Source organism: Homarus americanus, unplaced genomic scaffold (assembly GCF_018991925.1).
Source record: "Homarus americanus isolate GMGI-L3 unplaced genomic scaffold, GMGI_Hamer_2.0 scaffold6850, whole genome shotgun sequence".
Classification (NCBI taxonomy): Eukaryota; Metazoa; Arthropoda; class Malacostraca; order Decapoda; family Nephropidae; genus Homarus; species Homarus americanus.
Window position 1 is genome coordinate 51,746 of NW_024755504.1, and position 16,883 is coordinate 68,628.

A 16,883-nucleotide genomic window follows, 5' to 3' on the forward strand; every position below is an offset into this window, starting at 1 on the left:
AATCAGGGTGGGGTCGGTGTATCTTTGCCGACTGTACATGATATAACATTAACAATATATATTAGGTTATATTGTAATTGGTCAGTTCCTTTACACTGATAGCAACGACAGTTATTTGCAAACACTTGTGCTCGAATTATGTGCTGAAAAGAAAATAATAATTTGGTTTGTCATTTAAACGAATGGCGGTCATCTTGTAAAACCATATGTCTGAGACCACCTATATGAAAAATGTTGACTTTAATGTAATCCTTGACCTCAAAAACCTGGGTATTAACATATTAAGAGAGATATTGCCGATTACATTTGCGCAAAGTTGCATTTTGAAATTTGGCCAAGTCTCATACCCGTATAATAAAGTGCATGAGTTTGTCCTAATCCTCTGGACTATTAGGGAAGGTCTTATTAAGTTTTTATTAGTTAGTGATTTAGAAGGTTAAATGTTAAGTTAAAGTTTTCGCTAAAGTCACATCAGGTAAGGTAGATTATGTTACGTTAAGGTAATTCAGGTGAATGTTAAGGATAAGGTTAATTTTAGGTTAATATTATGTTAGATTATTGTTATTTCGGGTTGATATTATATTAGGTTAAGGTTGTTTGGTAAAAGTTATGTTCGGTAAACATTTTCATGTAGTTTTAACACCAAAATAACATCTTAATCGACCCAACACAAAACAGTCCGGACACCTGCCGTTTCTCAGTTAACCTGATTTTTTTACGAATAAGCGCCCCGGGGACAGCTCATCGACCCCACAACGGGGCCTAAGAGGCGAAAAAAGAAATAAAGAAGTTAAAATAGAAGAGAAAAAGACTAATCAATCTACACCACGAAGATGCCGAAAAAACAGTTTTTTAAGTGTATGGTAACAGAAGAAGACAGAGCATTCCACCGTTTTGGCTGTGTGAGAAGAGGATGTACTATAACGGTTTTTAGTGTGACGACATCCACACAAGTGATGGGCACGTGGGAAGACAAGTGTTACGAACTCACTGCCTTGCCGGCGTTTCTAGGCTGCCTCCACCGAACATTGCCAGTTAAAGTGCGTAAAGAGAGAGAGAAGTGAAATAACATTGCGGCGAAGAAAGACAAAAGAGATTATCAACTAAGGAGGAGTGTTAATGCCGTTGACAAAAGAGCAAATTCAAAATACATAAAAATTAAACATCAAAAAGAGTCCCACGTAAGTAATATTTTATATTATAAGGAGAACATTCTTGCTGGTTTAGATCAAAATCGAAATTTTATGTCAATGTTTATATAAAGATAAAGTATTCAACATAAACATGATACGTTTTACCTAGGTATATTCTCAGTGAAAATATGAAATGTTAATAACAATTTAAATAACATTAAAAATATTTAATTTATCCTAAAAATATGAACAATTGGGTTATCAGGTGTTTTTCACTGATGTTTAAAAGATTTGTTTCATTTTTGTCTCGTGTCAAATACCGAACCCAAGCCACGAACCCTCTTGAAGATAACCCTACCATGTTTTCGTTTTCAATGAAACCTAATGTTTTCTCTTGCATAACATCTATACTAACTATGTATGATTTTGTACACAGATTAAAAATTAAATAATCATTCACCAGTGCGATATGGTCCTTTTCAATCCGGAAGACGTTTAAGGCCTGTACAAATGCAAGTCCAAGTTAATTTAATGGAAAATTCTATATTATGTTTAGTATTCATAATTAATGTAAAGATCACAACTTATCATAAAAATTAGATCGCATTGCTCAGAAATATAGGTCATTAACATCATAAGGAGGTCGGTATCGGGGGCTCGGATAGAGGTCTTGTTGACGTTGGAAAGATTTTAATGAGGTGAACCTGAAGCCATTAAAGGTCCAGCCAGCCGCCCTGACCAAGGTGACACAACACTCACCAAGACCCTTTAACCCTGCAGTTTAATGGACTGATTACCTACTCAAGATGTGGGCTGATACGTTATTCATCGTCTTTATTTCTATCTGCACGCGCTGTTTGGTGAAGGTGAGTATATAGCCTTGTTGAGGCGTGTGGAGCCATACAGTACAGTACTAGGGGTAGATATTATGTAAAATTGTCGTACAAGTCCGTTCATCATGTTATGACAGGCTCCGATAAACTGCAGTCGAGTTGATCAAGTATAACCCAAATAGCTACAGAACAGTGTGTCTCAATAAGGAGGTGCACACTGGGTTAGGTTGTTTATAACGTGCAGTTATTAGTGTCTTGTGCTGTGGGCAGTGCTTAAACTAATCCTCATTGAATGAGTATCGTTTCTTACTTTACAAACAAAGGTAAACCTGTTTGTTGTGAGTGGTTTAGTCAGTGAATTTGAGGTAAAGAGGAACCGATGGTTAGCACCCAAACGCATTTATATATTTTGTTCATATTTTCCACAGCTGTTCTCTGGATGATATTAGCTAATAGGTAAATCTGCACTTCCACCTCCCACTGTGTTAGAAAGTCAAAATATATTTTCTAGTGTATTTGTGTGTGTTGAGACCGCATATGACCTTAATTTCCGTCGGAAATTGGCCGGTTTTTGTCGATTTTTTCGTTGGACGTTTTGAAAAAAAATAATGGCTAAGCGAATAAAAAATACACAAAACACACTAGAAAAACAAAAACTAACCTAACTAACTGCTCTCACAGTATGATGGAATCACCTATTTCTTACCTTATTGTTCGTCGTTGGGTTCTGAGATTCTTACACAGCAACATATGTTGGTCTTTGCGATATTTATATTTAGTCTTGCACTTAGTACACTTTACTGAGGTTGGAAGAACACCATGCGATCGAAAAAATGCTATAGTTTCTTCGTTTTTCCCCAAAAACTGCATAATCAGCTCCATATAATTGAAGTGACACCCATCGATGGACTTCCATGGTGGGAAATGAATTTGAATTTGGAAATATGAGACCCAAAATAAAATCGATTTTGATTGGGCCAAAAACCGTGAATTAAATCAAATCATTTTAATTGGTTGCAAAAAAAACCTTTTGATTGGTCGGTGTGGCGTGTAATGAGAGCATGTGCGTGATGATTTATGAAGGAGACACGCAGGAGACACGCAGTGTGAGAGGTGAGTAAGCAATAATGGCGGAAGATTAATGGAAGAAAATAGAAATTTTAGATATGCTATCTCCGTTGTTATTATACATTTACATGATAATGTAATAGATGAAAATGATCTTATAATTAGACCTCTTATTAGAATATGGTAATAGATTAGTGGCTGGAATGTGGAATGTATAATATAAAATTACCAGCTAAAAAATGGTGGTAAATTTTTTTAGGACCGCAGTCTCGGGGTTGACCAATATGTTTTTCTAGTGTATTTTGGTGTGTTTAAATGACCCTGGACATTTTTCGTCATTAAATCCTGTAGTTAATGCAGACTGATTGGAAGAAAAAGTTTATAATCATAGCAAAAACCATGGCACTAGCGCAGAGAATATCATCCATCTTTTTTCTCCTTTGGCAGCTTTCGAAAAAAATTTGCTTTATACAAGTACCTGGCTTTTCCATCATCATAAGTTCAGCTGAGGTATTCAGGTTTAGTGCATCCATCCTGTTGAAGCTTTTTCTGAGAAAAGTAGCCGCATAATTCTATTGTAATGTCAGTCCACAATCGGGGATCCCCAGGAAATATCACTGTTTGTCCTTCAAAGACTCACAAACACTGTCACTTACAAATTGATAATACCCAGAGAGAGTAAAGTACAGATATATTATAAACAAATATAAAATAAAATGTAAATGTAGTTATATACAGTACAGTATATTAAGTATTATACTAATGATACTGATTATTATCAACCGGCTGAAGTCATTACCAATTTGAGGTTTTGTACCAAATCATGCTTCCTCATTACCAAACATTTTTCATTACTAAATTTGTCCCAATTTGGTAATGAATGATGTAAATAATAGCTTTGCTTGATTCTGCTTTCTTCTCCGGTTAAGGAAACTTAGCAAGGCCTCATAAGGGGCACAAAATTTTTCACTGTCACGGCCAGGACATATAATACATATGCTGATAAAGTATACTACAGTAATATCTCCTTACCAGGAATCCCTCAAACCTGGAACGCTCCGATAGCGAATTGAAATTTTCTCGAAATTGTTCCCCAAAACGAATTTTCTGACCAATTCGGCTTTGGGATTGATTTTCGAGGGCACATTTTCCGGAAAATTCAGAAATAATTCCTATACCTGGAAAATTCGGGGATAGGGAGATTTCTGGGTTTGAAGATGAAAATCAGGCGCATTTTTTAAAATGCAGTGTTTTCTTTAAAGTAAATCTATTATGCACATTTACTAATTTTTCTTGTTCAATTAAAGTGTTTTCATTTTTCCAGGGCTAACTTGGCTGCTTGTGTACAGGACTGAAAAGTATCAGAAGTTAAAAGCAGAGGTGGAGGCGCCAATGTAGCGTGTGAGTAATATCCTTGTTGAGTTTTATTTTTTTTGCTTGAACTTGATGTTGGTGCATGGTGTTGGGGTGATGGAGAAGATATCTTGGAGCCTTGTAATGGAACAATACTGTTTATGGGAAAGCCAATATGTGCATTAGTGCAAATTAAGTCTTGCAAGCGTGAAAAAAATTCAAATTCACATAGTTTAGGAGATAGAAAAATGCACTCTTACACCAGACAAGTCACCATAATGAAGGATAGGCCATTAAGTCTGGAGACAGGGATCGAGTCTGCGGCAGTACCTCCCACCACACTTGAATACAGTACAACTCTTATGGTAGGGGATCCACGAGTGTTTATCTCACCACTTTTCAGTCTTTATATATGGATATTGTCCTATTGTTTAATGTTACTGTATTTACAGACATAACTTAAGTTTGGTACTATAGCATAAAGCTTAATTTTTTTCATTTATATTTTATCTTACAGTGGAAAAAAGAAAAGAGGCTCATGGAGACAGCATTGATCGACAACAAAACGGAAAATAGGCGAGAAGAGGAAGACTCAAGAATAGCAACCGAGACTTGTCGTTGGTTAAGATGAAAACATGTTTGATTGGCTTTGCTTTTACTGCATTACTCTCCATGTTCAATTCAATGTAAGAATCTTGTATATCTTTACTCTTATTCTTGCCACAGTGTTACTTATCTGTTGATGGTTAGGTCAAAGTACACTCTTCCTTTTAGGTCTTGTGATAGAACAGCCAGCCAGTTGTCTTCCTTAGAATGTCCTCACAAGTCTTGTGCAACTTTACCTCTAACCTCAAAACTGATTCCACAAGACTTAAAGATCACCTTAGTCCTACTTCACCCTGAATTCCTTCTTCATGAGAAGTTATGATAAACAAGAGTCTGGTAGTAATTTTCTTCATTTACTGTAATTTTCCCGAGGAAAAAAGTTTTTAATACAGTATTTGATTTTTACTTATATATATGGAATACAACATTTTCTGTCTAACCAAAACCTTCATCCCAGTTAATTGCAGGAGGAATACAGTCAGCTAGTCAGTAATACATATACTTTAATTCATACTGTACATTTATTAGAGCAGAGATTGAATGTTACTTGATCCATCATATTTAGAAACAGAAGAAGGTACAGTCCCTTCACTTGTGTTTAATATTAATAATAATAATTAAATGTTTATTGAAAAGCATGACAGCCGGAGGCTGAAAATATATAGTTACATAATTGGGAATGGGTCTTGATTTACAAATAATATACAAGTAACATAAGTGATACAAATACCTGTATGATATATAATAACTAGGTTGGGAGAAGCTCAAACTACAGGGCATTTCATCATAGTGACAGTGCAAAAGTAAGATTGACTGGGAGTGAATACACTGGTTGATTACAAGTTATTGGTAATTTTACTATGGTTGGGACTGGGCTGTTTACAGGGCTCGCCATGAAAGCATTCCACAAATCATTACATTGAGATATTTTAATGTTTTACTGATTCCATATTATGTTTACTATTAGCACTTTCCTTCTGTCAAATGAAACAAACACACACATCACTGCACAAGACTTGGATATAAATTCATGTCACTCATCAGTGACATGATGACTTTACTTTGATATCAAGGCAGTGTGATGGTGAGGCTGCTAATTATTATTATATGGAGATGCAATATACGGTAAGTATTTGCTTTCATCTATTTATTTATTTATTTACTTAATATTTTTTTGAAATAACCCACCTGTCATTGATCATTATATGAGGCTAAAAAAAAAATAAGAGCAAAAAAGAAATTAGAAATACAGTGTCCTCGGTTAATGAGCTTTGGTTAGATTTCGGTTAACGAGTTACCTTCCATTTTAACTTCGGTTAACAAGCAATCCCTCGATTAACGAGTTTCTTATGAGCCGACCTGAACATGTTTTCGCTTGCATTTGGCGTCCACCAGCTGTAGTATTAGTCCGCCAGTACAGTAATCGTTCTTAGGCTTAAATTCCTTACCATTTTTGTAAATATCAAAGTTTATACTATTCAATAATTTTAAAAGTTTAATATTAAATTTTTTAGTAATTTTAACAATTATTGAACATAATTGAAGGTAAGGTCACTAGTTTCACGTGCATCCAGCCTGCCAAACCATACAGGCGTCAGTCTGTGTTTTCAGTGGAAGTAACATCTTGCTTGAGACTCTCTTCAACTAAATGCTTTTTCTGTGTTTGCAAGCAAATTATTGGTCATTTTGAAATTTATTTTACATATTACACCAAGAGAACTTCCACCTCAATGCCTTCTCCTTCACCCCATTCTAATTCCCATCATCATCATCATCATCCAGGAGCCTCATACACCTCAAAGTGTACTTTTCTACCTTTTGAATTTAGGCAATTTTCGGTGAGCTGGAACCAATTACCCCAAAAACCCATTAAAACAATGGTTTAATGAGTTTAAGGATTTGGCAACTTCAAGGGATTGCTCGTAACCGAGGGACCACTGTAGAAAAGAAAAGATTATATTAATCTACACCACGAAGATGCCGGAAAACCATTTAAGTGAGACATTGTAGAAAACACAGAAGAAGGCAGAGCATTCCTATAGTTTGGCTGTGTGAGGAAAGAAGGATGTACTATAACGGGTGATTCTAGTGTGACCGACAAAACAGTGGCACCAAGATGTGTTACAAGCCCACGGCCTTGTACAGACAAATCCAACTAACATTGTCCGTTAAAATACCTGTAAGAGAGAGGAGGGAAGCAACATTATGGCGAAGAGAAAGGTAAGAAAGATTATAAACTAAAGGAGGAGAGTCAATAAGATGAAATGCCTTTAATTCCACCTCTATCTAACATTTAAGAAGAGCCACCCCAGATATGAGAGCAGTACTCACGTTATGAATGAATGAACCTTTATAAACTTGAAGCAACTGCTCAGGGTGAGTAGCTATAACATCTTTACAGCATTCCCAGCTTTCGGAGGCAGCCAAAGTTGTGGATGTGTGGCTTCCATGACATATTAGAGGAAAATGGCGAGGCCTAACATATCTATTTTAGAACTTGGCAGAATGATTGCATCCCAAAATGTGATTGGTGGGAGATCATATAATTTGGAAAGTGTAATTGGTAAATACAGTGAGTTCTGCTATGTTTTGACAACGCGAATTGGCTACTAACGTTTTATGAATAGAGGTAACGATATTTGTAAAAATGAACGCTTGTTTGCTGTAACGCAATTTTGCTTACTATTTCTCCAATTTTGTGGTATTAACTGTGAATATGGAAAGAATATCTCCATGGTCACATTTCTGGTGATGATCGAAAGAAAGGCTATAACCCTTGAAGAGAAGCTCGATGTTATCAACCTCAAAACCCTTTCTCCCCCATCAAGTTATATTCATATTTTTTCAAGGTAGTGTTACATTTACTGAATGATTTCATTATTAGATATGAATGTAACATTTATTTAGACTGTACTATCCTTTGAGGCTAACTACTAAATTTTTTACATTTATAATCTGCACCTAACCCTATTTTCTCCATAAGCCCTGTTATTTCTATTATGAATTTCTATAACACGATGTTTTACAAGAACACAACTATCGTATTATAGCAGAACTGACTGTATTGAGTTTTATTACTATTGAATTTAACCAAGTTTCTACCATTCGAGGATGCTGCACAGATCCACATTGATAGATGAAATGATATCACCTCTAAAAAATATCTAGTTTGAGAATTAGGGGAACGGAAATGAAGAAGAGTGAAGAGTAGAAGCATCAGCGTAAGAATGGATAGAATTAGTCGGAGTGTGAAGTAAATCATTGATAAAAAGAAGGAAGAGAGTAGGTGAAAGAACAGAACCCTGTGGGACACTACTATTGGTAGAAAGACAGAGATCGATCCTCAACAACAACTGCCATGGATCGGTTCTCAAGGAAGCTAGAAATTAGAGAACAAAGTGGGGGAGGTACCATAAGTGGGAAGTTTAGAAAGCAAAGACTTGTGCCATACCTTGTCAAATGGTTTGGAGATGTCGAGGCCACGCACGAAAGTTTCAAATCCCAAAGAGAGGATGACCAGGTGCAGTAGGAGAGCAGATCACCAGTAGATCTCGCCTGGCGAAAGCCATGCTGGTGATCTGACAAAAGAGAAGCATGTTTGTTTAAGTATTTGTTAAAAAGTCTTAGAGATGAAGCAAAAAGAGAGGAATGTTGCTTCAAAGGAATTTCAGACACCTGCAGAGAGGGGGTATTCCGTCAGGTCCATGCGCCTACTCTCATCCAACCTGGATAACACTCCAGCTACCCTACGAGTGGAGATTATGGGAAAGTGCATAGGTTCAGTAGGGAGCAGGGGTAGGAGGGATAGAGCTGGAATCATCTAAGGTGGAGTTAGAGGAGAATAAGGTGCCAAAGATGACGTTATCAGGGGAGAGTTGACTATAGAGATATCAGGTCGAAAAGAGGATGCCGAAGTTACAGATGTTTTTGGTTGAGGACCAGAAGGATTTACTAGAAGAGGAAGTTAGGACAGCGATTTTTTTAAAATTCTGCTTGGCCCTACGAAGAATGGCCTTACAACGATTCTTGAAAGTAATGAAAGGAGGGTAATAGGAGGAGATAGTTTCATGATAAATGCACTCATACTACCTTGTAACCCCAGCAATGCTGTTAGCACATACCGAGGCATCCCTAGTGGAAAAGCAACACTCATCCCAAGGAAAGTTGGAGAAAAATTTGCTAAGGATTGCCAGTTTGCCCTTTGATAGTGCCACAGTTGACGTTTAGAGGGGAGGAGGTGGTCATGCCTGGTTTGATTTAAAAGAAAATAAAACTGGAAGATCCGGAAAGGAAGAAATTGAGTATGAATAGTGTGAGGGGGAGGTAAAACAAAGATCAAGAATGTAAGTTAGATTGGTCGATCAGAACACATGTAGGGTGTTTAATTATTTTCAGGTCATTAAGTAAGGAAAAAGAGAGTGCCTCCGCTCCATCTGGGTCATCCTTGGCCAAGCCACTTTTGATGTACGAAAACCTTAGGTAGAGGATCTGTGGATAGCAACGACTCATGGCAAGAGATAGTCAAAGAGTTCCAAATAGTTGGTAGAGTTGGGAGAACAGTATAAGAAACAAAGAAAAATATTCATAGTTGGTAGAGATATTTTGAACCAGATGACATCATAAAGAGAAGATTCAAGATCCGTGAGTTGAGCTATAAGGAGGCAACATGCTAACCTCCCTTAGAACGGAAAGAGGTATAAAGGTTGTAGTTGGAGACTTGAAAAAGTTTGGGCAAAGCTGCTTTGGTCAGTTTGAAGTTCAAATACAGTAGTAGTAAGAGGTCGGGGAAGAGGTTAATAGATGGTGCTCCACAGAAGGAAAATTGGATCTCAGGCCACAAATGGTGGAAAATGAAGTGTGAAAAAAGCCAATCCTCCTGCAACGCGGTGAGCCAGTTGAGACCCCAGTAGTGTGATGATGATCAGGTCGGCCCTGGGGTCCACAACCGACCAGTGGGACCCATCCGAGAGGCCTTGCTTCAATATTATTGTCAACTGATATCATAGAAGAATAAAAGAATAGAACAGATCAAGAGTGAGAAAGGTTATATATGTTGTGTTTTCAATAGTACGAGAGAGACAATTGAGACCCTGCAATTGTGTGTAAATGAGGCAGAAAGGCAGATCAGCAATCTGGGACTTGGTCACAATTTTCGTTATGCCGTATGGCAGCAGGGTCTACCATTAGACAACATTTTGGCTGCCTTCATTATTTTTAGTAGACAGTCAAGCTTTTATGTGATTTTTCTCTCTTAGAGAGTTCTCCTCTGAAGGAGAGGTCATGAAAGAGCAATCTCCAGGTTCATATCACTTCATGTTGTTTGTGCCTTCTGTACTGATATTTATGACATTTATAAATGTAATGTACACTGCATTAACATACTTCTCATCGTCTCGTGTTATGCAGTTTTGATGGACGTGTGGTGTAAACTGCCATTTCTCCCCATCTCCTGGCTTCAGGGTTTGAGCCACCGTAACCTACTAGGTGATGACTACACTGACTGCTCCTTCATCTTCCTCTACATTCTTTGTACCAGGTATCAGACAGGTGTGTATAAGATGCCTTGATATAGTATTATGTGGGTCATGGTATCAGACAGGTGTGTATAAGATGCCTTGATATAGTATTATGTGGGTCATGAGTATCAGACAGGTGTGTATAAGATGCCTTGATATAGTATTTGGGTCATGAGTATCAGACAGTGTGTATAAGATGCCTTGATATAGTATTATGTGGGTCATGAGTATCAGACAGGTGTATAAGATGCCTTGATATTATTATGTGGGTCATGGTATCAGACAGGTTATAAGATGCCTTGATGTAGTATTATGTGGGTCATGAGTATGTTGTTTTAGACAGGTGTGTATAGATGCCTTGATATAGTATTATGTGGGTCATATCAGACAGGTGTTATAAGATGCCTTGATATAGTATTATGTGGGTCATGGTATCAGACGGTGTATAAGATGCCTTGATATAGTATTATGTGGTCATAGTATCAGACAGGTGTGTATAAGATGCCTTGATATAGTATTATGTGGTCATGAGTATCAGACAGGTGTGTATAAGATGCCTTGATATAGTATTATTGGGTCATGAGTATCAGACAGGTGTGTATAAGATGCCTTGATATAGTATTATGTGGGTCATGAGTATCAGACAGGTGTGTATAAGATGCCTTGATATAGTATTATGGGTCATGAGTATCAGACAGGTGTGTATAAGATGCCTTGATATAGTATTATGTGGGTCATGGTATCAGACAGGTGTGTATAAGATGCCTTGATATAGTATTATGTGGGTCATGAGTATCAGACAGGTGTGTATAAGATGTCATAATTTTATTGTACTGTACTGTATTAAAATTATGAGAATAAATCAGGGTCCAGAATACTGCCTACCCACTTGCCTGAGACAGTTTATAATGGAAACATGCTGGCTCAAAAATATTGACACCTGCCAATCAAATAAGTGATATCCCGTTAGCGGAACAATTGGTGAAGAGCACTTCGGGCATGAGAGTTTCCGGCTAACTAGGCGACTTTCTCAAACCCTGAAAAATACCTTATCCCCGGAATCTTTCGGTTAGTGGAAAAGTTTCTGGGTGTCTAAACTAGGTATCTTGCACAGACAGATACTAGCCCACTTCTCCAAAATGTTTCTGGGTGCTGGGGATGTTTCCTTGAGTCTAAACTACTGGAGTCCATAAATTCAGTTCTAATTTAGTTAGAAACTCCATTTCTTTACTACTGTATAATAATCCAGAATAGTTCATTTAAAAGTTTGGTTCAATAAATATATTTAAAATAAAAAATACATACAGTCAACCCTCGCTTGGGTCCCTTCTGAGGAGGTCCCACTGCAGCGTTTCACGTTTCTGGCGGTACCCTGCGAACAGGTGCTCACTTTCCGCGGTGTGTACCCTTTACGTGGAGAGTGGCACGAGAGCAGGGTGAGCACAAGGTCCTTAGTCATCAAAACATTACCGAGTTCTTCACCTGCCACCCACCACAGCCGCCCAAGTCAGTGATAATGATAGTGAGGGATATGGACTTTGAGGGTTTGACAAAGAGGCCTGCAAGCCTCTGTGGTGGATAGTGATACAGTTGATACAAGTGATACAGGTGAGGGCCAATAATCTCCCTCTGCCTCAGAACCAACCCCGTGTGCCCAGCCATCTTTCCTACTAATGTAAGTGTTAAAAAGCCTAATATTGATATTTCTCTTAATTATTAATTGTGTGCATACCATCATAAAAGAAGAAGTTATTTTACTACAACATAGGTATTGTGTCTGAAAGTGGAGTTTGGGGGTCGGCCGGTCTCTATTTCAATTAATCCCATATGTTATGTTGTTCACTTTAGCGTTTCTCACTACTGGACGTCAGGTTCAATTGACAAATGGTGAGTTCACGGTATATGATATGGGTGTGAATGAAACTGTGTGACAAGAAAGACTGGTATCTCCCCCTTGGAGCTGTGAGGGATTAATGGTCGTGTGATGACCTAACTGACACAATGTCAGGTGGAGTAGGGTGGGGATTAGTGGTCTCATATTACTGACCTCCTCATGGAATGTCAGGTCACTCTTTGGTTGGGGGATTAGTGGATCTTATGACCTGAAGATGTCTTGAATAAACACAAACCTTAAGTTAGGGAGATTATGATAAGTTTAAGTATACTGTAATTGAGGGATGAGAGGAGAGTCATGCTGTCAGTTTCCTTCTACCTCAAGTGTGGCTTTATTGTGATAGGGATATAAATTTGATACCATAATGATCCAATAAATTCCATACAAGACATTTCCAATAAGATATCCTAAAACAAAATATTTTGATATGTAATGATGGGTATTCCATTCTTTTATAAAATTAATGTTGATACCGGTCAATGAAATCAGTTTTAATTTCGTTACATTTTTTTTCTTCTCAAAATAATCCTGAATACTTTATCTAGAAGTTTGTTTAAGTAAATATATTTAAAAAAAAAAAGCTCTATATGATACGGACGTGAATAGAGCTGTGTTACAGCAAAGCGTGGTATTTTCCAAGAGTAAACAATGCAGCTCTTAGGAGCTGTAGTTATTTAAGCAACCACATACAATATTGTTCATATTGTAACATAATAATGTATACTGCCGTATTACTATACTGTTTATACAGGTTGTACCTCTCTAGTCCGGCAACCTCGGACCTGACCTGTGCGGACCATGGAAATTCACCCTTTTCCTGGATAGATAGTGACTTGTGCTTACACTTGGAAGCACTAGCACCACTTCTCTGCTTCATGGTCTCTTTGAAGACATAATGAAGGGTTAAATGTCGTACAGTAGCTTTTCAAATTTCGTGAGTTTTTAATTCAACGTTTTTTATTTGAACACACAAAAACACAATAAAAAATTTTGACGGGCGAAACTAGAATTTCGGCCGGTTTGAACAACCCACCAATGTTCAGGCGACGTACAATCGTGTAAACAGCGTCATTTCTCGTATGTACAAAGAATTCATTATTGTTTATTACTGAAAGTCTTTTGATTGAATTAATGTTTATGTGTGCAAATGAGTAATACAATTCATTAATATCGTAGAATATTGAAACCGAGGAAATGACGGCATTGTTTTAGTTGATTACAAAACCAGTGACTGGCTGGTTCTACATATAAAACTGAAGAAAATAAGACCTGGTTGTAGCTGTAGTAAATAATATGGTGTTTTAAGTACCGTAATGTTATTTAATGTTAATAAATGGAACAATAGAAGTAGCTAAGTAATGGTAAAAAAAAAAAGAGACATCATATGATGCGCACATGTAAAAATATCGTACTACATAAGAATATGAAAACAACACTTATTTACCGTTCATATATATTTTAATTAATGTTTCTGAATTTGTTTTATTCAATTAATGTTTGTGTGTGCAAAATGAACAATACAATTTATTAATATCGTGGAATATTAACACGAGAGCAGACGTTTGGCATTGTTTTTTTAAAGCTTACAAAACCAGTGACTGATTGGTTCTACATATAAAACTGAAGAAAATAAGACCCTGATTGTAGCTGTAGTAAAATTAATGTAAAAAATTAATATGGTTGTTTGAAGTAATGTTATTTAATGTTAATAAATGGAACAATATAAGTAGCTAACCATTAATGGCAAAAACAAAGTGAGACTATGCATATGTAAGTGCGCACATGTGAAAACATATCATTACTGTACTCTACATAAGAATATGAAAGCAACACTTATTTACTGCTCATATATATTGAAGGGTTAAATGTTTGCTCCATAGACAAGCAGAGAGAGAGCAGCCGAACTGCTGGATGTAAACAAACCATAATTTCAGCGGCTTTGTTGTGTTTATTACCCGGGCATAGGTCACTGACCCACATTGGGGCCTGAGGGCAAAATTTAATACTCCTGTAATATAATAATAATTCAAGAGCTGCCTATCTACCAATTGGGCAAATAAAATCGTTCCGATCACGGTTTCTGGACCACAGAATGCGGACTAGAGGTACAACCTGTATTGTACTCACCAGCAGATCTGATCATCTTCGCCTAGAGGAGGCACACACTTCACTCAGCTAACTGTAATACATAGTGCAATCACATCTTAAAACTTGCCATATATACCGATCTATCTATCTATATTTTCTTTTATTTTATTTATTTTTATTTATTAAATTCAGTCTTACAGGAAGTTCCTGGTTTATAATCTTAATGTGTTCCTGAAAATATTTGTAAACTGGATCAAAAACCCAATGAAACAATTATATGAATAATTAATTGGTCTTCAGATAGAAGTGATAACCACATTTTTCAAGTAAAAACATAAATAGATACACAGTAGTTATCAAAATATAAATGAATATGTTGATATTATAAAACGTTGTAGCAGTACCATTTATGTGGTATTTGCTTCTTATCACCAATTGCTAATTGTTATTCAGTGAAAATGTTCACCAAATGAATGATCATTGTAAAACTACAACACATCACAGAATGTGTATGGCACCACTGAAACAAAGCAGGTGCATTATGGGAAAAATGCTTGTGCAAAAGCAATGCACAGTATGCCCATGCAGTGTTTGTTTTTCTGCATTCAATTGTCTATTCCCGCTTTCAACAATCAGTGGCAGTATGTTAAAAAGCTGTGTTTGTCGGAGAATGATCGGTTACCAAGGATTATAGGATTACGGTATCTATATCACTTAATATATCAACAAATCTGTTACCTGACTTCTCTCATATCTACCACTAAACTAATCCATCTGTCAAGTGTCTTATTCATCTTCATTCAGTTGATATATATGTATTTGCTTAGTGACTCCTCAACCTGTCTTTTGACCTGACTTAGGCCTACTCTCGCATTTTATTATCTAACATGTTCTCTTGCCACCTAACTTACCCATCATTCTGTCTACTTCCTAACTTATCCATCATCTAACTCGCCATTCTGTCCGCCATCTAACTTATTCATTCATCCACCATTTTTTAATTATCCATTTTGTCAACTTGCATATTCACTCATAACTCACATACTTTACTCATTCATCCATCTCCTAACTTATTCATTCATCAGTCTCCTAACTTATTCATGCATCTCTAACCTAATTCATTCATCCATCTTTCTGAACTTATTTTCCTGTACTTAATCTGTCACCTATGTCCTACATCACAATCATTATATAGAAACTGTTTTGTAGTTTTGTCATTTTATTTTGTCGTCTATCCATTATGCTACCGTACGCATTTAGTTTTAGGAATGAGTCGAGGAAAATGGATAACTCACCAGAGGGAGGAAGGTAGACGAGAAAAAGCTGAAACAACATGCTATGGACCCTTTTCCCAAATATTATGTACTGTATCTCATACACTATAAGAGCAATTACTAAACTTATTCACAATGCCATGACAGGACTCACTTTGGAGACATCGATAACCATTGGCACCTTATTTATTGCTTATGGGAGGAGATTTTTTTTTATCATTAGTTCCTACCTTGTAACTAAAGAATCTTCACTGATGAGTTGAATGACTGTATTCTGTACCTCTACTGTACAGTATTGATTTTTTCCTGGACAAAATAGTTGTGTATGTCTAGGGTTCACTGGTGCCTAAATATGTTCTTAAGTATTGAATCTTTTATAATATACCTGGTATTTGATATATTGCAGAACATCCAGAAGTTGTTGGGCTTTGCACCATCGAGAGCAGCTAACAAGCATAGTACTAACTTGTTTGGACCACAGCCGCAGCAGTTGAGTGGGTATAAATAAACAAACCAGCTTGTTTGGATTACCAGTTGATGACTCATCACTAACACACAACAAGAGCATCAACTTCAGATCATGAGCATTGTTCCACTGTGTGAATGATGCTCTATGTGATAAGATATTTGATTTGGTTAATTATATGAACCTTCCGAGTGTAATTAAGATGAAAGATTTACTGTTGAAATATCACCCGGATGAAAAGTACTTTTATCAAAGTTATTGTTTCAGTACAATCGACAGATTTAGTGCTCTGAATTACTTCAGATGAACAAAATACTCACATCTTTGGCATTATTTAAGGATGATGGTAAGATATAATGCATTGATTTCAGTCAGATGAAAGAAATACTGTTCTTGTATCATTATTATTATGTATGCAGGATTGAGTATCCTGCATTTATGAATATGAAAATCATATGTGACTCAGTCCAAGAAATGGACTAAGCTTAGTCCTGATAACAGAGAACCTGTGATTCAGATGACGATGGATCTGCAAGCCACTACTAAATCGCTAAACCCTGAACTCCTAAAGGAAATGTGTCATTTTCATAGTGATGAAAATTTTATTTTTATTTATTGTTTACTTAATGACTATCTGCAGTACTTTAGTCTC

At 36.7% G+C, this 16,883-nt stretch overlaps 1 pseudogene; it reads left to right on the forward strand.

Annotated features, from left to right (window-relative positions):
- Positions 1 to 1,826: 1,826 nt before the first annotated feature.
- LOC121856546 lies at positions 1,827 to 16,655 on the forward strand (annotated as a pseudogene).
- Positions 16,656 to 16,883: the final 228 nt, after the last annotated feature.